At 43.4% G+C, this 23,132-nt stretch overlaps 1 long non-coding RNA gene across 1 annotated transcript; it reads right to left on the reverse strand.

Moving 5' to 3' along the window:
* Positions 1-375: 375 nt before the first annotated feature.
* LOC133218686 (uncharacterized) lies at positions 376-22,939 on the reverse strand. Its single transcript, XR_009727245.1, has 2 exons — positions 21,840-22,939; positions 376-1,180 (listed from the first exon to the last, which is right to left on the reverse strand). It is a non-coding gene; the product is annotated as an uncharacterized LOC133218686 (long non-coding RNA).
* Positions 22,940-23,132: the final 193 nt, after the last annotated feature.

A 23,132-nucleotide genomic window follows, 5' to 3' on the forward strand; every position in this document is an offset into this window, starting at 1 on the left:
GCGTACCTCATCCAGTTCTCCTGTGCACCCCTAAGTTTTAACAATAAATCAGCATGTCAGTACACATGACAAAGCCCAGAACTCTGAGGGCTTCTTGCAGGCAAGTTAGGTATCCAGTTGTACTTCTTCACCGCTCCACTGAAGCTAATCACACCATGTTGATTTACGCTGTGTGAGGATCTGCTCCATCATCACAATGACTCATGTCAATGCACATTTGAGAAAGGTCCCTGCTTAGTTGCTCGCCCAAATTTGTGTATCTGTTGCCTAGTCCATTGGGGTTTGTAAATAAGCATATCCTGCAAATTTATCATTTCCCCATGTTTGAAAGAAAAGCTAAAAAATAGAGAGCATATATTTACTGAATTTAATTGATTTTTCTTCCTTTTATTCTTGGAGCCATCAAAATGGCAAATAGCCATACATATCACTATATTCTGAGTTCTTCTCCCAAATAACTACCAAATAACAGGTCACAGAATCATAGAATCACAGAATCAACTAGGTGGGAAAAGATCTAGTTGAGAAAAAGACCAAGCATTACCCCAGGACTTCTAAGAGCACCACTAAACCATATCACTGAGGGCCTCACCTACACTGTTTGTAATCACATAAACACAGCCACTTGAACACGGGTCAGCAAATTTCTCCTCCTTCTTCTGAGTGACTTTAAACGACAAGCATGTTTGTACATCCAAGACTGTGCAGTCAATCCTGAATGCTAACAGCACACTGATTCAGTTCTCCACAGGTCTCGTTTGAAGGCCCTTCAGGTAAGAAACATGCAGCCACAGTAATGCACTTTTCCCACTATGGTTAGGAACAGAGATACAGTGGCAGGAAGATAGTTTATTCTTATAAACAAACAGAATTTCATTTCCTAGCCCTGCTGGACTAACTCCTTCAACAGCATTATGTGTGCCTTTAATTAACAAAAAGAAGTCAATGTAGAAACCACTGAAATCTATGCAGACACATTTATTACATTGTTTGATTTTGATACAAAAGCCCTTTTGTAAGAGGTCCCTGATACCCGGTAGATCAGCTCCTGTTCTCGCTTCTAACCAAAGCTTCTCCCCCTTGAACAGTGAAACTGTTGGTCGATAGAGGGAGGCTTCTGACCATGGGAAGCCTGGCCAGGACTCAGGCCAGGCTGCAGACTTCCTGCTGTCTGGTGAAACTAAAGTGAATGTTCAGCCGTTAAGAATTAAATGCAAAACCAACCTATTTGGAAATCTTTTTCTTTTTTTTTTTTCTTAAATAATACTCTTTGTGATGCATTCATTTAGAAAATAGAACCAAATCTGGCATTTCCTCATTGCAAGGGAAGAGGATTAAACATTTTCTATTACCCATTTACTGCAGTCATGATAACAAAGGATGACCAAATATAAGGGTTATTAGCAAAATTATGTTGGAACATCATATTTAGATTCAGAAGGAACTTACCTCTTCACTGCTGTCAACTAAAAGAAAGTGTATTCTATGTATGTGAAACAGATACCATTACAAGCCTTTCAAAATTTCTCATCTCTTTTTGACTCTTTTTAACTTTTTGAACTGACTGTGTCTAAGAAAGAAAAATAGAGGGATGTGCACTATTTCTTTAAATCCAGAGCAGGGAGAGGTTATATGCACCAGTAAAGCTAGAGAGAAGCTTTGGAGATAGATTGACTTTCCTTAATTTAATAAAGTTGAGGGGCAAGGGGAGGGTGTCTGTATTGATCCATATCATTCTGGTAGTTTGAGACCCTCACAAACCCTCTATCAAAATGGGTGTTAAGCAATGTTGCAGTCTCAGTGAAAAATGAAGTTGTGGATTCTACTTATAATTAGGACAGGAAGAGTGGTGAGTGCTGATGGAGGCTGCGCTGGTGATTTTAGGCACATGGCCAATATGTATTTGTTAGGATCTGGGCAAAGATGTACCAGTTCACTCCATAAAAACTCCTGAGCAGTCAAAGTAGTTCCGTAAAGTCAGTGGAAAATTAAGTATAAGGAAAAAAGGGTTCAGGAAAAAGTAAGAATGAATATGTGTATCTAAAAGGGGATCAAAATGGTAAAAGAAGAAGTAAAAAAAAAAACAAAACAAAACACAAACAAACCAATAAAAAAACAAAGAGCGTTTTGACCTGCCTGATTCAATATGCATTGCTACAGTTCTTAAAATACAAAACCCTATGCATTTTACCTTTCTTTCTCTTTCCTCAGTTGTGTATTTTTTTCACCTTTTTATATCTTGCCACACCAGAGTGGATTCCAACAGCACTTTTATTATCCAAGGAGGAGCTTTCAATTCCATCAGAATATTCAATCTTTAAAATACAGCAAAGGGAGGGGAAAGGAAAAGGGTCTAGGGGTGAGAGACGCCAGAAGGCACAAGGCTGGTGTTTTCCAGATGCAGAGTTACAGTCTATTTAGATGGTAAACCTACAGGATTGCAATTTGGGACTGTTAGACTTGTAGACCCAAAGCTTGAAGCCCTTTTGGGGGGCTCTGTCATCTTACTGTTCACTTACACAAATCAGCTGGATGTGGGGTGAGTGGGTCTGGGCTCAACTGTAGTTGTCATGCAGTCTCAGGAGTTTTCCTAGAAGCCAAGGGATGAGGAAGCTGGGCCTGACCTGTGGCCTCAATGCAGCATGCAGCAGTGCTTCTGATGGTTCTCAGCTAGTTCCCAAGTCACTGCAGGTACAACAGCCACTGTTCCACAAGAGGAAGAGCTGTAAAGAGCTTTTCATCCCTGGCCATCTACACAAGTCCTAAGGGAGGCTCAGAGAACAAGCTTGGAGAGACACTTATCTGGGGCAATGAAAAAACATGTCAAAGGCAAATGAGGCAGAGTAGGTGTGAACACAGACGCTAGAGAAGCTATTAGGGAAGGAGACCCCATCAAGATCCTAAAAGGGCTAAGAGACAAGTAAAGAAGAAATATAAATAAATAGAAAGAAACTTGGAGAGAGAAATATAAGAAGGCAATGCTTCACAGAAAATGTGCTGTAAGAGCAGCTGAGTGGGTGAGTAAGGGCATTGGGCCAGCCCTGAAGAGGATGAAAGCAAACACAAATCTGCAGTCAGCTCAAAACATCACTGATGCAACCAGTGAAGTCATTCAGCACAAGGACTGGGCACCACAGGGTGAGGGAAAAAGAGGTGGACAGGTGAAAAAAAGCAGGGAAAGAAACTGGAAAAACAGGAAAAGGAGCAAGGAGGCGGTTCATCAACAACAATCAGCCAAGATCCTCTGGGCAGTAGTTGAACCAGTCTTGTCATCAGGAGAGGACTTGGTCTTAGTGACAGGGTGCAGAACCAGAGAAAGATTACATGGTGTAAATGAACGTTTTAACTATCGAGCAGGGATCTGAGAGGAAGGAAACAGAGGGAAAGAGGTAAGAGGCATAAAGCTGGACAGACTATGCTGAGGGGAAGGAGAGGGCATAGGGAGAGCCTGGTATTTAGAACTTGAATATTTCTTCCTTGAAACGATGAGGCAATTTATTTTGGAGAGATTTATACTTGGTGGAGGGCAAAGGGGCTGTCGATGATCCATCTCGTGCAAATTATATCTGAGCCACCAGTGTCAGGTGGCACAGGAAGGGTTACCTTCAAGTCCCACCAAGCAAGTGGTTGTACAGCTGGTGAAATGCATCTGTCAACACAACTATTACTGCCATCCACGGATCAGCACAATGCCCTTGGCCCTGGAGGTCAGCAGTAAGGCACGAGCTGTTACACAGGCAGAGCTGTCACGCTCCTGTGGGAACCAAAAGGTTACAAGACCAGTCGGATCAGTCCAAGAAGTAGAACTGTCCCTCCTGATCCAGCACTGGCTCAGAGGTGCAGGTGAACTGCAGCTTAATGGAGATATTCCAGTGCTTTTTCCCTTGGAAATCTAGATTTAAACACTCAAACAGGCAAGGGCCATTGTTGTCCTTCATAGTCCCCAATTTTGTGCATCTTAACACTGTTGTATAATTTGCTGCGTGCAAATCCTGCGCTAGACACTGAATGGCTGAAGGCTGGAAGAGGGTGGGAAGTAGATTTGGAACAGGGAACACCAGGGCTGGCACAGCTAGGGGGAAATAACCAGCACAGGACAGAGGTTGTAGGACCGCAAGAGTGAAGAGCTGACAGACACAACTAAGTTTCTGCTTTCAAACATAAGAAGATGAGTACAGGGATTAAAACCTCCTTTTTGAAGTAACTGGTGGCATTCCCATTGGCTTCAGCAATGGCTTTTTATCATTTTGTTTACAGTGCAGTCACAGTAACAATTCTCAGTCACAACAGAGGCAGAGGGCTCTTAACATCACATTTCCCTGAAGGGATGTGAAGTCTTAAAGCTAAGATTTCATTAGTGAACAATTTCATTAAACCTCCTCTGATGATATATATAGACACATAATCCAGTGCTGTTCAAACGCCAGGCCTGGCAATTACATCCCAGCTTAGCTGAAATACTATCTAAATTGTATTTGAACCGGGTGACTGACGGTGGAATGGCAGCATTTCCCTCAGTACTGGAATATGGCAGTGTGGAAGGGAGACAAGAGCGCTATGTAGAGACAGGGGAAGCCGAGAACAAAGGCAGAAAAGGTGAAAGGAAAGGGAAAACTGATCAGGTTCTCCATCTGGGGGTGTGTGTGTTGTAAACTAACTGTAAACCGTTCATCTGGCAGCACACTGTTCAGCGCCTGCCCCCCCAACTCACCCACCCCCAAGTTTGTTTCTTTATTTAAGGTAACATGCATTAGCATTTTTCCCCATTGTTTAAACCAGGTTCAACCTCCCCCTGTGTGCTTTGCAGGGAGAGGACACATCCACCCTGTTGTTCCTCCCTGGCTCCTGCCAACCCTGCAGCGTTGGGAAGTTAGCTCAGCACTTGCAGAGGGTGAAGCTCCCAGCTCCGCAGCAGCTGTGCCCAGGCTTGATCTTCAGGTTTTCACACACAGTCCTCAGCCTCCCCTCCTCTCCCTGTTGTGTTTTAATGTGGAAAGCAGTAACCCTCTGGCCCAGCAAGCCCCCCGCTATCAGATTCCACCAGAGGAATTCTGGGCACGAAGCTTCACAGAGCAAACGGGTCTCCTGCCCTCTCTAAATGTCTCCCTGTCCCTTCCTCCCTCCCTCTCTGTTGCTGGGAATCCACCCTTATCCACTGCAGCAGGGATGGTATTTTTGAATTGTGTTTATTTGTTGGCACCCTGGTGTGAAAGCGCTTCCCATCAACTGCATATTAATCTTGTCAGCAGTTTGTGAACATTTTCCTCCCTCTCTTCCCTAACTAGTTTATGACTTTTGGGTTTCTTGCTCCCTTCCGTCCCCAGCTCTCACTGTAATTAAAGCGAAATGAATCTTCCTGAGTTTTGCTGAAGTGGCTCCAACCGTGTCAAAATGGTAAGAAAGGGACTACTTTAGCCCTGGGAGAGTGAAATTAGGAAAGCTGTAAATTAACTTTAAGAAAAACATAGGTGGTGATGCAAGTATCTAGCCATTACATAGAATCATGGGATGGTTTGGGTTGTAAAGGAACTTAAGATCATCCATTTCCAACCCTCTGCCACGGGCAGGGACGCCTCACACCAGACCATGTCACCCAAGGCTCTGTCCAGGCTGGCCTTGAACACTGACAGGGATGGAGCATTTTACCTGTGGTGCCTCACCACCCTCACAGTCAAGAACTTTTTCCTTATATCTAACCTGAACTTGCCCTATTTAAACTTGAATCCATCACCCCCTGCTACAGTCCCTAATGAAGAGCCCCTCTCCAGCATCCTTGTAGCCCCCTTCAGATACTGGGAGGTGCTGAGGTCTCCACACAGTTTCTTTTCCCTAGGCTGAACAACCCCAGCTTTCATGTTCAGACGTTCAAGATTATCTTTAAACATCCTCAGTCATTTGTCCCTGTATTTGTTCATTGATCCATAGCCACTGGTTGGAACCTCTGCTGGGTTTTCCTTGTCTTGAAAACCCCAAGTAAACTCCAAATACACCAAACTGTATCACTGGTATCCTGAAGTCTTTGAGACCATTAGCTATATTCATTGATAGAGTTTTTTATTCACTATATCCATCAATACATTAATACTTCTGTTACTCGATTATCCAGCATGTGCGGCATTTTCTGCAAATCTAGACTCATGTTCCCTAGTTCTGGGGTACACAGCCCACAGTGATGTTTACTTTAGGGGGGTTTTGGGGTGGTGAATCGACTTAAGTTGCACTAAGCAGTCTTCTTCAGGAAAAGGCACTATTTAAAACTCTCTGGCTGATGGATAGAAGTGCAAATGGTGTGATGCTGTTAATGCACAGGGATATTGACTTGTTAGAATTATAGAGGAGGTAACAGTGAGTGCTCACCACACATACACACCCCTCTCCATCAAAGACAAAGAAGGTCCCTGCATTCTCTTGGCAGGGTAGAACTAACCGAAACCCCATTCATTTTATTTTACTCACATGATGGTCATTTCTGATGAGCTGCTCCAGCCTTTCACTTCCTTGGGTCAGTGAAGATTCACATGTTCGAGTAAGTGTGGATGTAAATGAGTCTTGGATCCACTACCAGAACACTCAGCTACATCTAGGAAGGATTTTGCTAGTTTGAAATTAGCTGTAGCTGATCAAAAGTGGAGCTGCTTGCTTACGTAGCACCCCAGGCTACATTTACCACCCTAGCCCAGCTTAACAGCCCAACCAAACATAGAGCTTTGGGCAGTACCTTCTAGTTTCTCTATAGTGAAAGCCCCAGGTACCTGAAAAAACTCAGCACATGCAGTCTCATCTTCCCAGATCTACAACACACCTGTCCCAAGTGGTATTTGTACCACATGCCCATTAGATTTCAACTTTTTCCCCTTGACTCAGAATAGCCAGGACCAACCTGCAGAAAGCATCCGCTCTTCCCTGCATCTTGTCCACCATGAAGCTAGGGAAGGAGCTTTGACAAATCCAGATCTGTCTTTCCTCCATTGTGGTGTCCAAAATTGCCCAGACTGCTCAGCATTTGTATACCATATAAATTGTTTCTATGATTAGTGTTTCTGGAAAAGGGTCAGCTATCGGGTAGAAGGGAAAGAAGGAACTTTTATTTGGGTGAAGGAAAGTGGACAGTGGTTCACCTTTCGAGTGCTGTGTTGTCTGAGCAAGAATACCTTGTGAGCTACCTGACAAACTTTTGTAAGCATTTGGTATTACTAAGTATTTGCTGTATTTGTATTGCTATTGTTTTTACAAAGCATTTCATATTAGGCACACAGATATCAGCCCAAACTGAGAAGCAAATGACTTGGCTGAAAAATTAGCAACTTGCTTCTTAGGGGTTCAAAGTAAACTCTGATTTTATTCCTTGTCAGCCAGGTTTTTCTACCACACAGTGGAGCTGTCTGCTTCAGGGAAACTGCCTTCATTGGAATATGAAGAGAAAGATTGTACAATGCACTGAAAAGTGCAGCAAGGTGAGTAATCTTGTTCTGGTTGAAGACTGGAAATGCAACAGGCAGCAGACACAGAACCTCCTAGGTGCTTTAAATTCAAGTAATTCTATAACTCAGCCTCTTCCTGCACAGATTTCATTTGCTTCCTGTCTGAATACTCATCTCCTCTTTCCTCTAATAGAGCTACATCTTCCCATCCTGAGCTGTGATAGTCTGCTACCAAATATACATCAGTTGCAATTGTGCCACTTGGTTATTATGTCAGCATCATCCTGGCCGGGATTAATAAGGTGCTGTGGTACCCCAGGGCTCCAGTTATTCCTCTTGCTAATGTTGAGTCCTGCGTAAAAGGTTTTGCCAAAGTCTAAAATAGTGTAAAACTGATGACATAATCGTGGGAGAGTCTACAGGAATATTACAGAGGATTAGGATACTATCAACAAATCAGGTTTTAAGTATTGTTCTGCTGGGCAAGGAGTGTTTTCAATTAATTTGTAATTAAATAAGGGAAGCAATTTAGTGAACTCAGAGAGATATTCCAGCAAACGGTTTATCTCATCAGTCTGAACCTCACATTCCTCCAGCACAGGATCATTGTTTAGATCTTGGGCATGTTATATGATCCAACCTATAGGAGTAATTTAATCAAACATCAATATTTTCCTTCTATTAACCCTCAGTGTCATGCTGAATGGAGAGAGCTGCCTCTGCCTCCCTTCACAGTCCCCATTAGATGTGGACCCTCTCTAAGTGGCTGGACAGGTGTTGGACTAAGCAGCCTGGGGCTGTCAAACACAGACAAACCAGACACGCTCAGCAGCAGATCTGCAGCACAGCAGGAATATCTGCAGGGATGGGGATGAAGCAAGGGAGGGATGGATAGGGAGGACAGAGAACAATAAAGGGGAAACCTCCTGCTTTCACAGTGGAAAGCATATTGTTGGTTGAAGAGCTTTCCAAGATTATGGGATTTATTCAAATTTGCTCAAAATAGTCTTCATAAAATCCTTTTTTTTCCAAGCAGATAGTGTAAGGTAGTTTAAGAGGACCTGAGAGGAGATGAGCAATTCCAGATGGAGTTCTAAGCATGCATATATATTCAGGGCAGCCAGAGCAGGGATTTGTTGATTGCTTAAAGAGCTTAGTGCAACAGCTGGGCACATTTTGTGTATGACCAAAAATAAGAGCACAAATGAATGCTGATGTCCAGACATCTGGCCTTATAGCTATTGTTCTTGGCTGGTTTGGGATCTTTTTTTTTTTCATAGACAGAGTTATTCCATGAAGCACATCAAGGCGAGGGGTGGGAGGGGAGAGAAAATTATGACATGAAGGAAAAGGAGCCAAGAGAAGAGATTTAGGAGATAATTAAGAGGTAGGGTGGGAAAGGAAAACAAAATGAGGTGCAAAGAGAGCATAAGGAGATAGAGTAAGAGATGACACGGGTACAGAATTGAAGGATAAAAATGTTGGGGACAAGGAATTAGAGAAGGGATTGAATGAAGTAGGAGGAAACAAAACAAGCAGACACGTAAAGAGAGTACCATAACAACCATATGTTGTTAAAGGCCTACTGCAACCACTGATAAAGAAAGGAAGACATAGGCACCTCTGTCATAGATTTCTTCCTTTTCAAGCCTCCACTCACTTTGGCTTCTCTTCTCCCTTTCTGTCCCTAGCCTGTTCCAGTCATTGCCATATTCATAAGACACTTGTTTGGAAAAACCAACTTAAAAACCTGAAAAATTAAATAGGAACTTTTTTTCCCTCCCATATTGAACACATTCTGATAAATATGTTTATTTTAGAAGCTGTATTGGTAGTAACATTCAAAAGGAAAATGTGGTCCTGTCAGAAGGAATGGCTTTTGAGTCTGGAGGGCTCCTCTTTCTCTTCTTGTGAAAACTATCAAAGCTTGGTGAAGTTGGAAGGGGCACATTTTGATATGTGCAGGTCAGAGCTGTGCAGGTGGAGTCACCAAGGATTTTGTGCATGCTTTGCACAACAAGGGGTTGTTTGGATAATGACTGGGCCAGAGATCTGAGGAAAAGCGAAGGCTACCAGAGGAGAAATCTGAGGAGGAAAGACTCAGGCTGGGGAGAAGGCTGGAGCTACAAGCTATATTGGAAACCCATCAGATAAAGTGTGGCAGGAGAGGGATCATCTCTAGTAGGAGTTGTGTTCAAGGTAAGGGAGTTGGTCTAGATAAACACAGAGGCTGGAGAGGGAGCAGGGAGTACAGAAGGCAGAAAAGGTGATGCACACAAAGGGTGAACGAAGAGTCAGAGAAGGTGGAGCGGTACAGAGCAACAGGGATTGTGAGAAACACAGGTAGGGAGAAATCATTGTGAACTCAGGACAGGGAAACGCTGATCAGGGAACTAGTCAGTGCTGGTGACACAAATCAGAGGAGGGAGTCAGGGACAAACTGTGCCAAGAAACTGGGAAGGGAAGAAGGTATTGAACTACAACATGTATCTCCGGATGGGGGAAAGAGAGAACCACACTAATGACCAGGGAACAGATATGGGACACAAGGATCACAGCTTGTTTGGAGCTGGCAGAAGTTATCCCCTTTGATCACAGTCCCCATCAGAACAGAGTCCACCTCTCCCCACTCCTCCCCTGCCACGGAATCTCTCTGAAAGCCAATAGTATGTGGTATTATGAATTGTATGACCTCATCTATTTTTCATGCTCATTCACCTATCAAGTAGCAAACCTCTTTCTATAATATTTTATACTATTTTATAATATTACCAGTGATTCCAGTTAGCTCAAGAGGCAGAGGCTGCTGAAAGAGATCATAACTTCTCAGTTGTGGAGTTGAGGATGTCAGTGTGATCCTATAAAACTGGTTTATTTTTCCTCAAGTTCACCTTGACTATTTGAGGCCTGCAACATAAACTCACAGAAATATTCCAAGAGAATTCTATTAAGCTGTTAAGGTCAAAGTCTTTTAAGTCGTTTAAAATAAGCTCAGCATTGTGACGCATGCATCAGGGTAAAAGTTTAAGGTTATTCTACTGTAAGAGTTTAACTCTGTTTTTCTTGTGATTGATTTTGTATTAACTTCTATTTTCTCCTTAGCAGTGAGCTCAATGTCTAGTTTGATTTTTAGTACCCTGAGACAGAGTGTTCAGCATATCTGGAAATGGTTCCAACAAAATAATGATTGTCTGCACCCTGCTTCAGCTACACATCCTGCAAAGAGAAAGCCTATGACAAGAAATGTCTCATACAGCTTCCAGGGGTTCTCCCCTCCTCTAGAAACTCCATTTCCCACTTCATCAGCTGTGGCTCACCCTGTCCCTCTCAAGCTCCTTAGAGATAGGTCTCTTTAAGCCTGCCCAGTAAGCCTCACCCTTTGGCCTCGGGTACTTTAAAGGGTAATTTTAAAGTACCCTGGATCATATAAACTTGAATCATATTTTCCAGTCCCCGTTTAGAGTGTGGCCCAAGCAAGTCCAGCTCCTCTGCCCATACCTGAAACAACCATGTGCAGTTATGTCTACTTTACCTCAGAAACCTGGAAAGAGATTGTTTTCCTGCTGGAGAGACCAGGCAGGACTGGATTACAGAGCAACATGAAACTGTGGGCACATAAGAATTGCCTTGGTGGTGGTGCTGGGGTTTTGTATTTATAGTCTGCTCAACTCCAGGCATGGAATGCAGCCACAGACTTGGCTTGGTTATCTTTGCTTTGGTTGCACCAACACATATAAAAGAAACAAAAAACCCCATAGGAGGGTTTCTGATCTTAACCACTGCTGAGCTTTTGCCCAGCTTTGCAACCTCTTGCTTTCCTTCGGATAATTATGGAAGGAGCAGAGGTTTGATCCCCAGTCATGTATGAATTTCCTCTTCTGCAGAAGGGGAAAAAGTCGTTCTTAAGATGAGCCAAACAAGACCAGAGGATATGCTGTGTGGAACAGCAATGCATGGAGCCCAAGCAGGCATTAGGCAGGGCTGGCATCGTTTGCTTATATTACAGATGATAAAGCCAGAAGAAGCCATCTTTTGCTCCAGCCTTCTGCATAATACAAGGTACAGGACTTCTCTGAATTAGCTTACCTTCAAGCTACAGCATGTGTTACAGGAGGAAAACCCCTCCAGTCTTGCCTGGAAGCTTTTCAGAGAAGGGCATTCACCACAGTGCTTGCTAATCGTCCCCAGTCGTTAGCTGTGTTCCACATTAAATATGTGGGGCTTTGTTTCCAGTCTGAACCAGTCTGTCTTCAGCTTTGCCCACTGCATGTCATCACACATTTGTTTGCTGTAGTGAAGAGGTCCAGCCCCAGTGCCATACCTGTTGTGCTTGAATCACGGGGGGACTCCACTGAATGGCGTTACCTCAGCATCACAGCTCTGTGGAAGAACATGGACTAGAACACCAGCCATGAAGGAAACTCCCTGCCTCCTTATCGAGGGTTGCAGCGCATCGCTGGGAGACCCCATTTCTGTTGAAGTCTGTGGGGACTCCTAGTGGAAAAGACACGATGACTTTTCAGTACACTGAAAATTATTTATAACCAAAGTGGTCTCCTATAAATAGCTCTCGCTCATTGTCATGGGGCCAGCCTAACTGAGTCGTGCAGAGTGTGTGCGGTCACTCACCTCAGATAGCAAAATCTGTGTTGGGCTTTCACCCTGATGTGAATTTCCTGACCTGACAGATGGGGATTGAGTGTCTGTTTATGCCAAGAGGAGTTTGCTAACATTTTTCCTCTAATTACTAATTATACCAGTGAAAGGGGCTTCACAGTCGGAGTCCCGGCAATGTGAAACTCGATCACCAGAGATTTGCAGGAGAGATGGAAGATTGATGGGTGACACCAAACAGCTGACCAGGAGGCCCGGGCAGCCAGACAGACAGCAGCTGCTCCAACGCGCTTGCTTTGGGGGGGATAAGGGCCCATGGAGGAGGTGGTTGAACAGTTCAGTCCCCCAGATACGAATGGTTCTAATCTCCTTGGGCTCGAGCCGCCTGTGAGCATCCATCCACCAACAGGTGGCAAGGCAAAGCATCAAGGATGAAGGCAGCTGCTGCCGCAGAGGGGCACCAGCTCCAGCTATGGCAGAGGGCTCCATATGCTGCTGAGAACGCTGGGCAGAGAAGGAGAGGCTGGAGGATGTAAATCGGCCAGCTATGCAGTGAGGCCAAGGTCACTGTGAAGAGAGCCCTGCAGGGCAGTTTCCTTCTCTGAAGGAGATGGGAGTTGCACCAGTGGTAATGGGCTCAGACTGAAAAAGGGTAAGTTCAGGTTGGATATAAGGAAGTTCTTTAAACTGTGAGAGTGGTGAAGCACTGATATACAGGTTGGCCAAAGAAGTGGCAAATGCTCCATCCCTGGCAGTGTTCAAGGCCAGGTTGGACAGAGCCTTGGAGCAACCCGGTCTAGTGGAAGGTGTCCCTGCCCCTTGCAAGGGGTTGGAACTGGATGATCTTTAGGTCTTTTCCAGTTCAAACCATTCTGTGACTCTATGATTCTCTCAAGCTTCACTGATTCCTGTTCAGAAGTCCAAAGCCTAATAACCTTAGTGGTCTCTGACTTGATAATGGGATCAGCACACTGCCTGATTCTCTGAAAGATGTGTGACCCAGGCTGGGCTGTGGTGTCCCTACCCTAGCAGCACCCAGCAGGCTGGAGACTAGTACTGCGCTGCAGCACTTCTACAGGCTCATTCTGCAGTGGTCCTGTCATGGTGTACTTTGCATGGTCTCTAAACCACCGGGTTCTTTGGGATTCTTGGAAATCCCAGGAATCGGCTGCCAGAGCTTCCCCTACATGCTCTCTTGCCTGAACTACAATTACAGCCTTCTGCAGTGTGACTGTCCACATGGAGACTCCTGTGCCGATGGGAGGCTTCTTCTGCCAGAGGAGTTAAACCACCATCTCCAATGACATTTCCAGAGTGTGCATGAGTCCTGGTGCTGTCACAGCTACTCCAGCTTCCGGCATTACTGCCAGCTCACTGGTGCCACCCTGAAGGCAATTATCATGCCATAAGCCCACATCACTATACCAGCAAACTGCAGCCCAAACCCACTACTGCAGAGAGTAAGCAGAGTGACCACAGGAAATGCATAAATTGGGAATCTATTGGGAAGTTGGGAGAAAATAGACTTTCACTGTCCCAGAGCAGTAGGAATCTGGTTGATTTGTATCAGATTAATTACAACTTTGTTTTTGAAAATGGCCAAATGAACGGTGTCTGGTTTTGCACTTCACAAGTGCAAAGCATGTCAATTGCTAGTGAGACATCCTTATGAAAATGGCTTTTTGCTGGATATAAGAGAATGCCTAGGGGCAGCAGCATATGGATGAGCAGATCTGTGACAGCAGGAACTTGTTCACCAGGACAGTGAGCTGAGTTTCAAACTGTAAAACGTGCACATGTGTATTAATCCAGACATAACATTTGCTACCACCTCGCCAGTAACGGAGGTACCTACCACAGGCTCCCTCAGCTCACAAGCCTGCCTTTCACCAGACTGGGCATATTACAATAATCACGAGTGTTTTTCACAGTTCTAGGCCATGAGTGTAAGTCTGAAACAACCAAATAATCATATAGGAAACATTACAGTTTCATGGTTCAGTATGTACACTCTCATCCCACTGTTTCTGGTCCAGGTGCGTAGACTTCATCTGAAGTATAACTGGAGGGATAGCACAGGGGATAACTTTACAACACATACATTCTCTTCCATGTGGGAGCTTAGTTATCTATTCTACCTAGGAAAGGTTGTAGTTTCCCACACTGATGTTTGCATATCTATGTTTGTACTTCTCATAGATACAAAGTACTGAGCATCTGTCAGCTTAGAGAGCAATCTTGCTCTTTCACTATGTAGAATACTGCTATCACGAATCTAGCCTGAGTTTTGCATCTCCAGTTTTATAAATGCATACAGAACCACTCTGAAAAAAAATACAGGTATTTAACATTACAACTAGCTTTGTATTGTCTTATTCTATCTTTTCTTCCTTCAAATTTTATTTTAGACATGCTACTGTACAGAAATATCTTACATTCCTTGGGAAAAAAAAAACAAAACCAAAGCAACAAAAAACCAGACAACACATCCTTTTTGAAGCACCCAACATCAAGTCATCATAAATATCCTAGAAAGCAGCTGGGCAAGACATCCCCAGCTTGATCCTTATCAGACTGATTAGCTGTTCTTTTAAAAAGTCTAATGCAAATGATTTCCAGGCTTCCTTCTAGGTCAGGAGCCTTTCAAAACTCGATTAGAACATTCTACGTCCCTACTGACTTGAGAATAACAAATGGATGAAAGTCAGAGCATAATGTTTCCTCCCTTCAACAATTCTTTAAATTCCAGATACATAAGTGGAGCCCAGCATGGGAGGATTGGCAAACAAATGGGTTAAAGCAGGTCAAGGTACCTCAGTTTAAAAAACATGAAACACATAGTGCTGGCCCTAATGGTAATATTGCCATGCCCCACCAGCAGTGTATTTGCACGGAGAGAACTGGAATTATTTTCTCCCAGCTTCAGATGCCTTCATTTAGTGCCAGCTTACCCCTAATTGATGGAATATCGACAATGGCATACATGCAGCTTTGAGGAATGTCTCCCAAAGGCCAAGCTGCATTATCAATTGTTCTTTTTCATGAACACTCAAAGAATGTGGTTTATGGCACTGTGAAGTTTTCCATAATTTTGAGCTCTTTCTGAAAAACAAAAAGGATAGAGCTTTCTGCAGGGAACTCTGCTGTGTTTGGCAGTAAAGTTCTCCAAGCCTCTGATTTGAACAGCATCCTAGTACATGATCAACTGACTAATGTTTCATTAAAATCTAATCAAACCACTGGAGGAGAAGTTCTGCCAATCGCATCTACTACATGTTGCTAATCTACTCATTCTGGGCAGAAAAGAAGTGTAGGCCAGCTACTCTACCCTGTTTTGTCCTATTAAACAGCCTTCTAATCAGATGTGAGTATACCTCCTCTGAACCAGGATGTGTGGCCAAAGGTGTGTGAGCCAGGTACACAAGCTCAGAGGGTTCAAGGTACCTGGGGAGCTAACTGTCTACAGATCTGGGCTTCAGCCTGCTGTTTGAAGCAGCTAGAATTACTCACCCTGATGGAAAGGTATGAATGAGGTAAGTGTTGACCTTCAGTAGTCAGAATTTTCCTTGCTTCAGAACTGATCAGCTTTTCCCACAGCTAACTTACTGCTCCAAAGTAACAGCAGTATATTTGCACCAGGTTGGAAACCCAAGTACTAAGCTCTAAAAAGGAACATGAAGCGCTGATTGAACCTTTTGTGCAAAAGCTATGTTATGATCTCTGAAATACAATTCCATCACCTCTGAAATGAAAACTACCTTAGGAGTGATTCAGTTTCAGAGTAGCCTTTTATTACATCCAAACACACTTCTTGGTGGCATAACTCTGTCATTCTAGTGTTTTCTAAACATCATTAGACCAGGAGACAGCCTTTCAATTTCAGTTCATTAATTTTCTGTCCTGGAAAGCAATAGTTGGTGTTGCAAAATCCAAAACCAGTTCAAATATATCTTGCAACTTGTCAGACTTTTGTATAAGAGGAAACCAGACAAGTTGCACTTCATTGATACGCACTGGTAGTAATGGCATTCAAGGTTTGCTGATGGGAGTTTGCAGTAAAAAGAACTAATTCATCAATGCTTTCTTTACATTTTTATGGCTTCGTCATCATAGGAGTTTGTGAGATGAAGAATTCAAGGCAAACAGAAGCAGACAGGTTCCCCAGAAAGTTTTCTGTTGGCGTTTAACATATTTTAGAGAAAGCCAAGAAATTCTGCTTCCTTTCATTTTGCTCACTGTCTTGCTTTGCCACACCTGATGAGAATCACAATGACTTTATGATGCTTGTGTACTCAGAAAACAGCCATGTAGAAGAGGATGAGGTTTTAGACACCACAGTCAGTGCATGGGGCTCAACGGCTGAGCTCAGCTGTTTATTTTAAGTCTCTTTAAATCTTGAACATTATTTCCAAACATTGATGAGTACCTCTCTTAAAATTCACTACATACAAAATAACCTTATGGATGGCATGATCTGAAAACACTGGCACAGGCAGGTCAATATGTTGGGAGTATGGCCAAATTGCAGCTAACTCATGTTCCTTTTCCATTGACGGCCTTCAGCATTTTGCAGCCCTGCCACAGTAAATGTTTTGCTTTGTCTGAATTAATGATGGAAAGAGATGGAGAAAAGCCTGATTTTTCATTCTGAGTGCTGTTAATGGGAATGAAGGAATTTGACTGATGGGAATTAGTGCTAACACAGTTTGTTAACTAAGGCAAGTGCTAATTAGAAATCCTTTTAAACTTGATCTCTGTAATGCTATAATGTAAACATTTGCTGAATTTTATTTGCTTAAAGCTTACTGAATCCATATGAATGTCTGCTCATGGCAGAAGCTGTATAGTGTTGATGATAAGGTGTTACAGATTCTACTTTGCAAGCTTTATTTATTACACAACCCCTGCCAGTAGTAAGTGGAGCTTTTACATTAAGGCAGGTGTTAGCATCTGACAGGATTAAAATATTGCTTACCTTTTGTAAAAGGTAACATTTGCTCTTTAAAGAATTTGTTTTCTGAGAATTTCAATTAAATCTGCTCACATTTAAGCAAGCTGATTTAAGATACGCAGAAAATTGGACAGAGCCTTGGGTTTGCTGTCATTTGCAGGAACAGCACAAAGTCTTTCAACTTACCACATCGTTAAGACTCACTAAGATCTTTCATATAGGATACATATGCAGACTTGGGGGGGGCGTCTTTTTTTTGTGCTCATCCTCATCACCTGGTTCTCACTGTGCTTCTCCTAATAATAGCTGGGCTATGGCACTGGCATAGGTTCAGGGCTAGATCCTGATGCCCTCAGGGATAAGTAGATTTCCAAAATTATCTATAGGAGTTTCTATAGGATAGCAGGCCCAGTTTTAGGTTGTGAACTCAATTCATTAGCTAGCGCAGCACCCAGCCTTCCCATATTCTTCGATTTTGTATGTCACCTGAGAAATGATGGCAAAGGAGGTGGCACTCCAGCATAGCTGAGGAGGGGAGGACCACATCTGCATAAATGCTTTTGTTGGGGCAGGCTGGGGTGTATCACAGATCTCATGGACCAGCTGCATCTAGAAGCAAGGACTGGCAGGAAAGGGGTGCTGGTCCTTTGAATGTGAAAGATCCGTTCCTGCTGGGAGATGTTGGATTTGAGTCCTTATGGTGCCACAGTCTGCTGGCACAGACAGGGGGATATGCTGGCCAGAGGGGAATACGCCAGGAGATTGGAGCCCAGCTTGAATTTTGGAGGTGCAGAATAAGAAAAGCTTGTGAATCAGGGCTGATGGAGGTAGGAAAGACAGAAGGAGAGAATGCTGTTCTGATCTGAGGTAAGGAGACTTAGACTTCAGATTTATGGAAGAGTACAGGATTTAGTGCATGATAAGGCATGACAGTGTTTTGGGATACAGTCCTAGGACTGAGAAACTTAATCATGGCTATTCTATAAAGCAGATTTTAGGCACTAGTATGACTGAGAGAGATGGGTGCCAAAATTGGGTCATTACTCCACGTATTCTTTCCAAAATCTACTCATTGAACTAGAACTCCCCATTGAACTGGGGAGAGTATGTGCTCAGGGAACTCCACTGGGAAAAAAGGAGGGGGAGTTAAAGCTGAAGGAACAGTTTCAGTATAATATATGTTGTTGCAATTTAGTTATTCTGCAGGTAGACATTACTCTCACAAAATTCAGTTAAAAACTATCTGACCATGAGTTACAGATTTAGGATACAAAGGTCAAAGAACAATGGTTCTAGCCATTTAATTACTCCAGTTCCATATGAGATTGCATGTAGCTTTACAAATAATCTCTTCTCCTTTAAAAATTAACAAACACACAATGTCTTTCCCTCAATTATTATCAATATTGCTAGTGCAAACTCTGACATACGTCCCATGTCTGTTTACCCTCCATGGTGTTGCACTAGTGTATAAGACTCCCTTTCTCGACAGTGGTAGGAGTGATGAGTGCTACAGAAGCAGATCTCCCTGGAGGACCCTCCAACATCAGGGAAAGTACTTCTGTGCCAGAAGAAAGCAGGCAACGACACAGGATTTGAAAGTGCAAGAGAACGGAGTGGAGGTGGGGAGTTTGGCTTTCTGTAAGGGTGGGAAAATGTTTTCTTTGGATTTCTTTCTTTAGGGATAAGAATAAAACCCTGTGATCTGTTTTGGAAAGGGGCAGGAATAAAGCTTGAGATAGCTGAAGCTGGACTTTTTTGCTGACTGGCAGCACTGAACTGCTTCCAAAATTCAGTTACCTAGAGACAGTAGAACTACAATACCAAATGCAGAGGGAGTCTTTCTTTCAAGAGGCTGTTGCACAGCATCCAGCTGGAATTTGGAAGTCATTTTACTGACAGATGATAATGGATTTCATTTTGAGCTTTGCCAGGAATCCTTATACCATTGGCTATTGACAGGAAAAAGCATTCGCCCTGCACATGCATGCATGTGGGAGAGCAGGCTGCGAAAGCATCTTTTCCAAAATGCAGGGCCTTGTAAGACTTCCCCCCACATCCCCCCCCCCCTCCCCATCCCCTTCCCCCTGTAAAATGAAGTTTGTGGAGACTCTTAAATGTAAACTGATTTGTATGTACAAAGGGAGTTTGATCTGTTCTGCATGTTACGCTTGTGATAAACAACAGAGGTTACACATATTTGTAACTCAGCTTGGTGGGAAATATTTGAGTGAAGAAAAACCAGTGAGTGGCCAGGCCAACACTAAATGCTAGATTCAGAGGAAGAAGATATAACTTGCTTTGATTTTTGGCCATGTTATTACACAGACAGGCTTAAATAGGCAAGGTCTATTGATCTGTGCATCAGAGGGCAGGCCTTGCCATGTGGTGGATGGACTTGATTGAATTGTCTTCACACTTGAGTTGTTCCCTTTCTCTCTGAGCATCCCTGCATGTTCTCACAGTTCAGCAAGCACTTAACTACCTTATCTTACTAGAATCTGAGAAGAGTTTATTGTATTGTATAATTATGGTTAGACCTTGGTGCTAGGAAAATGACAGGCACACCATGCCACACTCAGAACTACATTAATGTATTTACGCTCAGCTTAGCCTTTGTCCCTTTCAGGGCACATGCACTTACAACTTGCTGATGCAGAAATAAGCTTTCTAGATCCTAAAGCCAAGACAGATATTTGGTTTGCATCCACAAGGCCAATGCAGTCCATGTGGGAAGCTTTATGCAAATTATATAACCCAATATAGAGGCTGAGAAATAAATTATAAGGGATCATTTGGTGGCCAGAGCAGCAATTGTAGGCAGAGACCTCCTACATTCAGATTGGTATGAGAGAGTTCAGAGAGGCTGTGGAAACACATGGCAAAATCTGTGTAACTTGTGAGATGGTTGTAACCTGGGGGGTTGCAAACATCAAGCAAAAGCTGTTCCCAGCCCAGATGCTGCAGTGCTATGAAACAGGAAAGGAAAGAAAAGTGAGTTTTATGGTCTTCCCCTTCTTCATTTTTGAGGGAAAAGGACTGAACAGTGTTCTCTCTTCATATTCCTTGTTTCTTTTAGAAATGAATGGAATATGAAGGAGTGTTTTTCTTAGCAGTGCTGAAGGCCATGTTAGCTGCTCTACACAACCTTCTGGAAAGTGTTCTAAAACAGAAACAGCTTTCTGAAGCCATAAGTCAGGAAGCCTCCACATTTAAGAAGCATTTAAATCTTATGAAAGCAATATAAAGCAATTAAGTGTGTTCTTAAGGGCTCAAGCAAAGCGGACTCTCTGCTCACTTCTCAACTGAATGCGAGAAGTTGATGGTTCTTACTGCAAAGTATTTTTTCCAAGTATTTGTCAAGGATTTAAAATAAGCATTTAAAAACCAAAAAGCAAAAGAGAGATTAAAATTAATTCCCCCCTCAGTCAATTAAATACTTAAGATTCAAAGTCTTTACTAGTTCTTTAGTCAAATGCAGCCTTTCAGGAAATATCAGGTGGAGAAGACATGACTTTTACAAGTAGTAATGCCTTTCCATTCCCCACACTTTACTGGAGAACAAGTAAGTGTAAATGTTCTCTAAGTCACCTTAAAATAAAAGGTAACAAATGTTACTTCTTCCTGAAGGGGGTAAAGAGTATACCAAATTTTTACATATTCCTTCTATATTATTGTTACAAGTGTAGGCACAGAAGTATTTTACTGTGTCTCGCTGTTCCACGGTACTAACCATGCATGCTTTCTTACCCTGCTGTGTAAATTCAGAATACACAGGCTTGTATTCTGCCCAGAGAAAGGCAAGCAACCTTTAGTTTACACAGAGTATTATTCAGACTTGCCAGTGTATCGTAAATTCATGGCTTTGGCAACTCCACTTACATATTCACAAACAAGGGGTTTTTAATAAGCCAGAAAAGCCTGACTTTATGATTTTTAGGTTGCCACTCTCTGAAAATCTCAACATAAATGTTCTTGTCATGTGCATAGTCATCACAGATAGGCCTATTAACTCTTGCACTAATAGTAGACACAATTTTGTTACATGGAAATGTCAGGCTTACATCTGCACACTTCTTTTTTTATGCAGGAGGCACCCCAAACTGTGTATTGTCTCTCTGGATCCTCAGTTTGCCTATTCCTCTCATCTGCAGCTTATTGGTAGAGTTGAATTACATTCAGTTTTGCCAATACAAGTTTTAAGATTGCAGCAACTTTTATCTTTTAGGTATCAGAAGGAAGCTGAAGGTTTTCAGATGGCCCAGGGACACCTCGGTGTTTTTCAGTTCAGACCATCTGGAAGAAACAAAGGCTGTAGTTTCCCAATATTTGTAATTTGTCTCTTTTGTCTTTTGGAGGATTTAACCAAGAGTGTTTCAGTGATCTAGTTTACAGCTTGGAGTGCAAGCATCTCTGGCAGCACAACTGAACAGACAGGAACAAGAAGCCAAACAGGAGACGTCTCTAGCTGACTTTACTACTGGAGAGCATGTATCAGGACTATACACTAGGACCCTTTGTGATAAAGAATAAATACAATTTCTTTCTCTCCTTTGTTTGGGAGAGTGGTGAAGGTAACTTTAAATGAACTGGTATGAGCCCCTGGTCATTGGCTGCCCTACTTCAGCTCAACTTGCTATCTGCTACAGCATGTCATTATGCAAGTTATCAAGATGCATTTACTAAGGCAGCAAGCAGCAGAACAAAGCAATTTCCTTCAAATAATATTTATGCATCCAAGCAAACACACAACAAATACAAACAGGCTAGTTCATGGTTCTCACAGCCGTTGTTCATGTTCTCACAGCTGTTTGTAGCTGACATCAGTCTTGCTAGTTTTTAAACTAACAAACCTGAGCATACCGATCCAAGTGTGGGCATCATTAGGCAGCTGTCATCGCCCATGGACATCCTGGTAGTGCATATTTCCAGCCATACCATCAGAATCTGGGTGCACAACTCTCTACCATTGGTCCTCCTGAAGCTTTCATCCAGCCCTGAAAGCTGAGCCGTGAAAAAGAAGAAGGGTGGTTCACAGTAAGGATATTTCTTTGGCACTATTATCTGTGCCTTCTGCCCTGCACCTCTGCCCTGTTGTTCAGCATCGGCTGGTGACCCTGCCCTGTTCCTGTGCTCTCTTGTTGCACCTCAGCAGGCACAGGCTGCATATCCAAAACTTCAATGAAGAACAAGGGCACGGTGGAAATGTCGCACTGCCTGTTTCTGTGAACAACTGAAGTCTGATTTTTTTTTCTGGACAACAAAAGAAAAACTCAAAAGGAGAAAAATGGACACCAGCCAAGAAACAGGGTGGGGGGAAATGTTTATGGGTGTTGGCAAATCTACTGTGCAGCTTTCCCATGTTATAAACTACATCACTGTCTGCAAACCCAGGGAAGATAGCCTTCTGCAAACTAAGATGATGTGAAGCTTGCCTGTTACGTCCCCTATGAAATTCCTACTTCTCCACTAAAACCGTGTAACCAAAGGTGGTTTTATTCAGCACACACACTAGGTCGGTTTCATCCCATACTGAAATTGACTAAAGCAACAATGCACTGCACAACAAGGTTTTAAGGCTCTGATGAAATGAAACTAAAGATTTGGAGGCTCCAAGCAACCCCGGTCGGTAGAAGGGGCTGGGGGAAGGGCAGCATGTGGTTTGGGGTATTTTCACCAAATGTTAAATCACACAGAATATTTCACTCGTCTCCAGTGTGAGATCACGACATGACTCCTTCTGTAATGAATTCTTTATCTTGGCAGCTCTCCTGCTTTCTCCCAACTGTGCCTCCCTCTCCCCTTCTGGTCCCGGCACTGTAACATATGGTAGTGTTTGGGAAGTGATTTCGGCCTGGGAGCAGGCTGCCTGCCCACACCTGCGCTCGGGTCATGCTCCAGACCCGCGGCACCACCTCCCTCCCCAGGCACACCGATAGCCGCCGGTGCCCGGTTTCGCACAGCCCTTGAGGTGTCACATTTAACTCGTTGGCTATGGGACCGGAGTAGAGGTCCCAATCCTTCCCGTGCAGCCCCACCGGAGCCTCGCCTTTAGGCATCCATACAGGAGGCGGCCGTAGCTGCCCTCCGGGCGGCACACCACGATGCCAGTATCCGAAAACCAGCGCAGCTCCTGCCGCCCCTAC

This window comes from Neopsephotus bourkii, unplaced genomic scaffold (genome assembly GCF_033783945.1).
Source record: "Neopsephotus bourkii isolate Nb327-2 ecotype Australia unplaced genomic scaffold, CSIRO-AGI_Nbou_v1 NB_1287, whole genome shotgun sequence".
Classification (NCBI taxonomy): Eukaryota; Metazoa; Chordata; class Aves; order Psittaciformes; family Psittacidae; genus Neopsephotus; species Neopsephotus bourkii.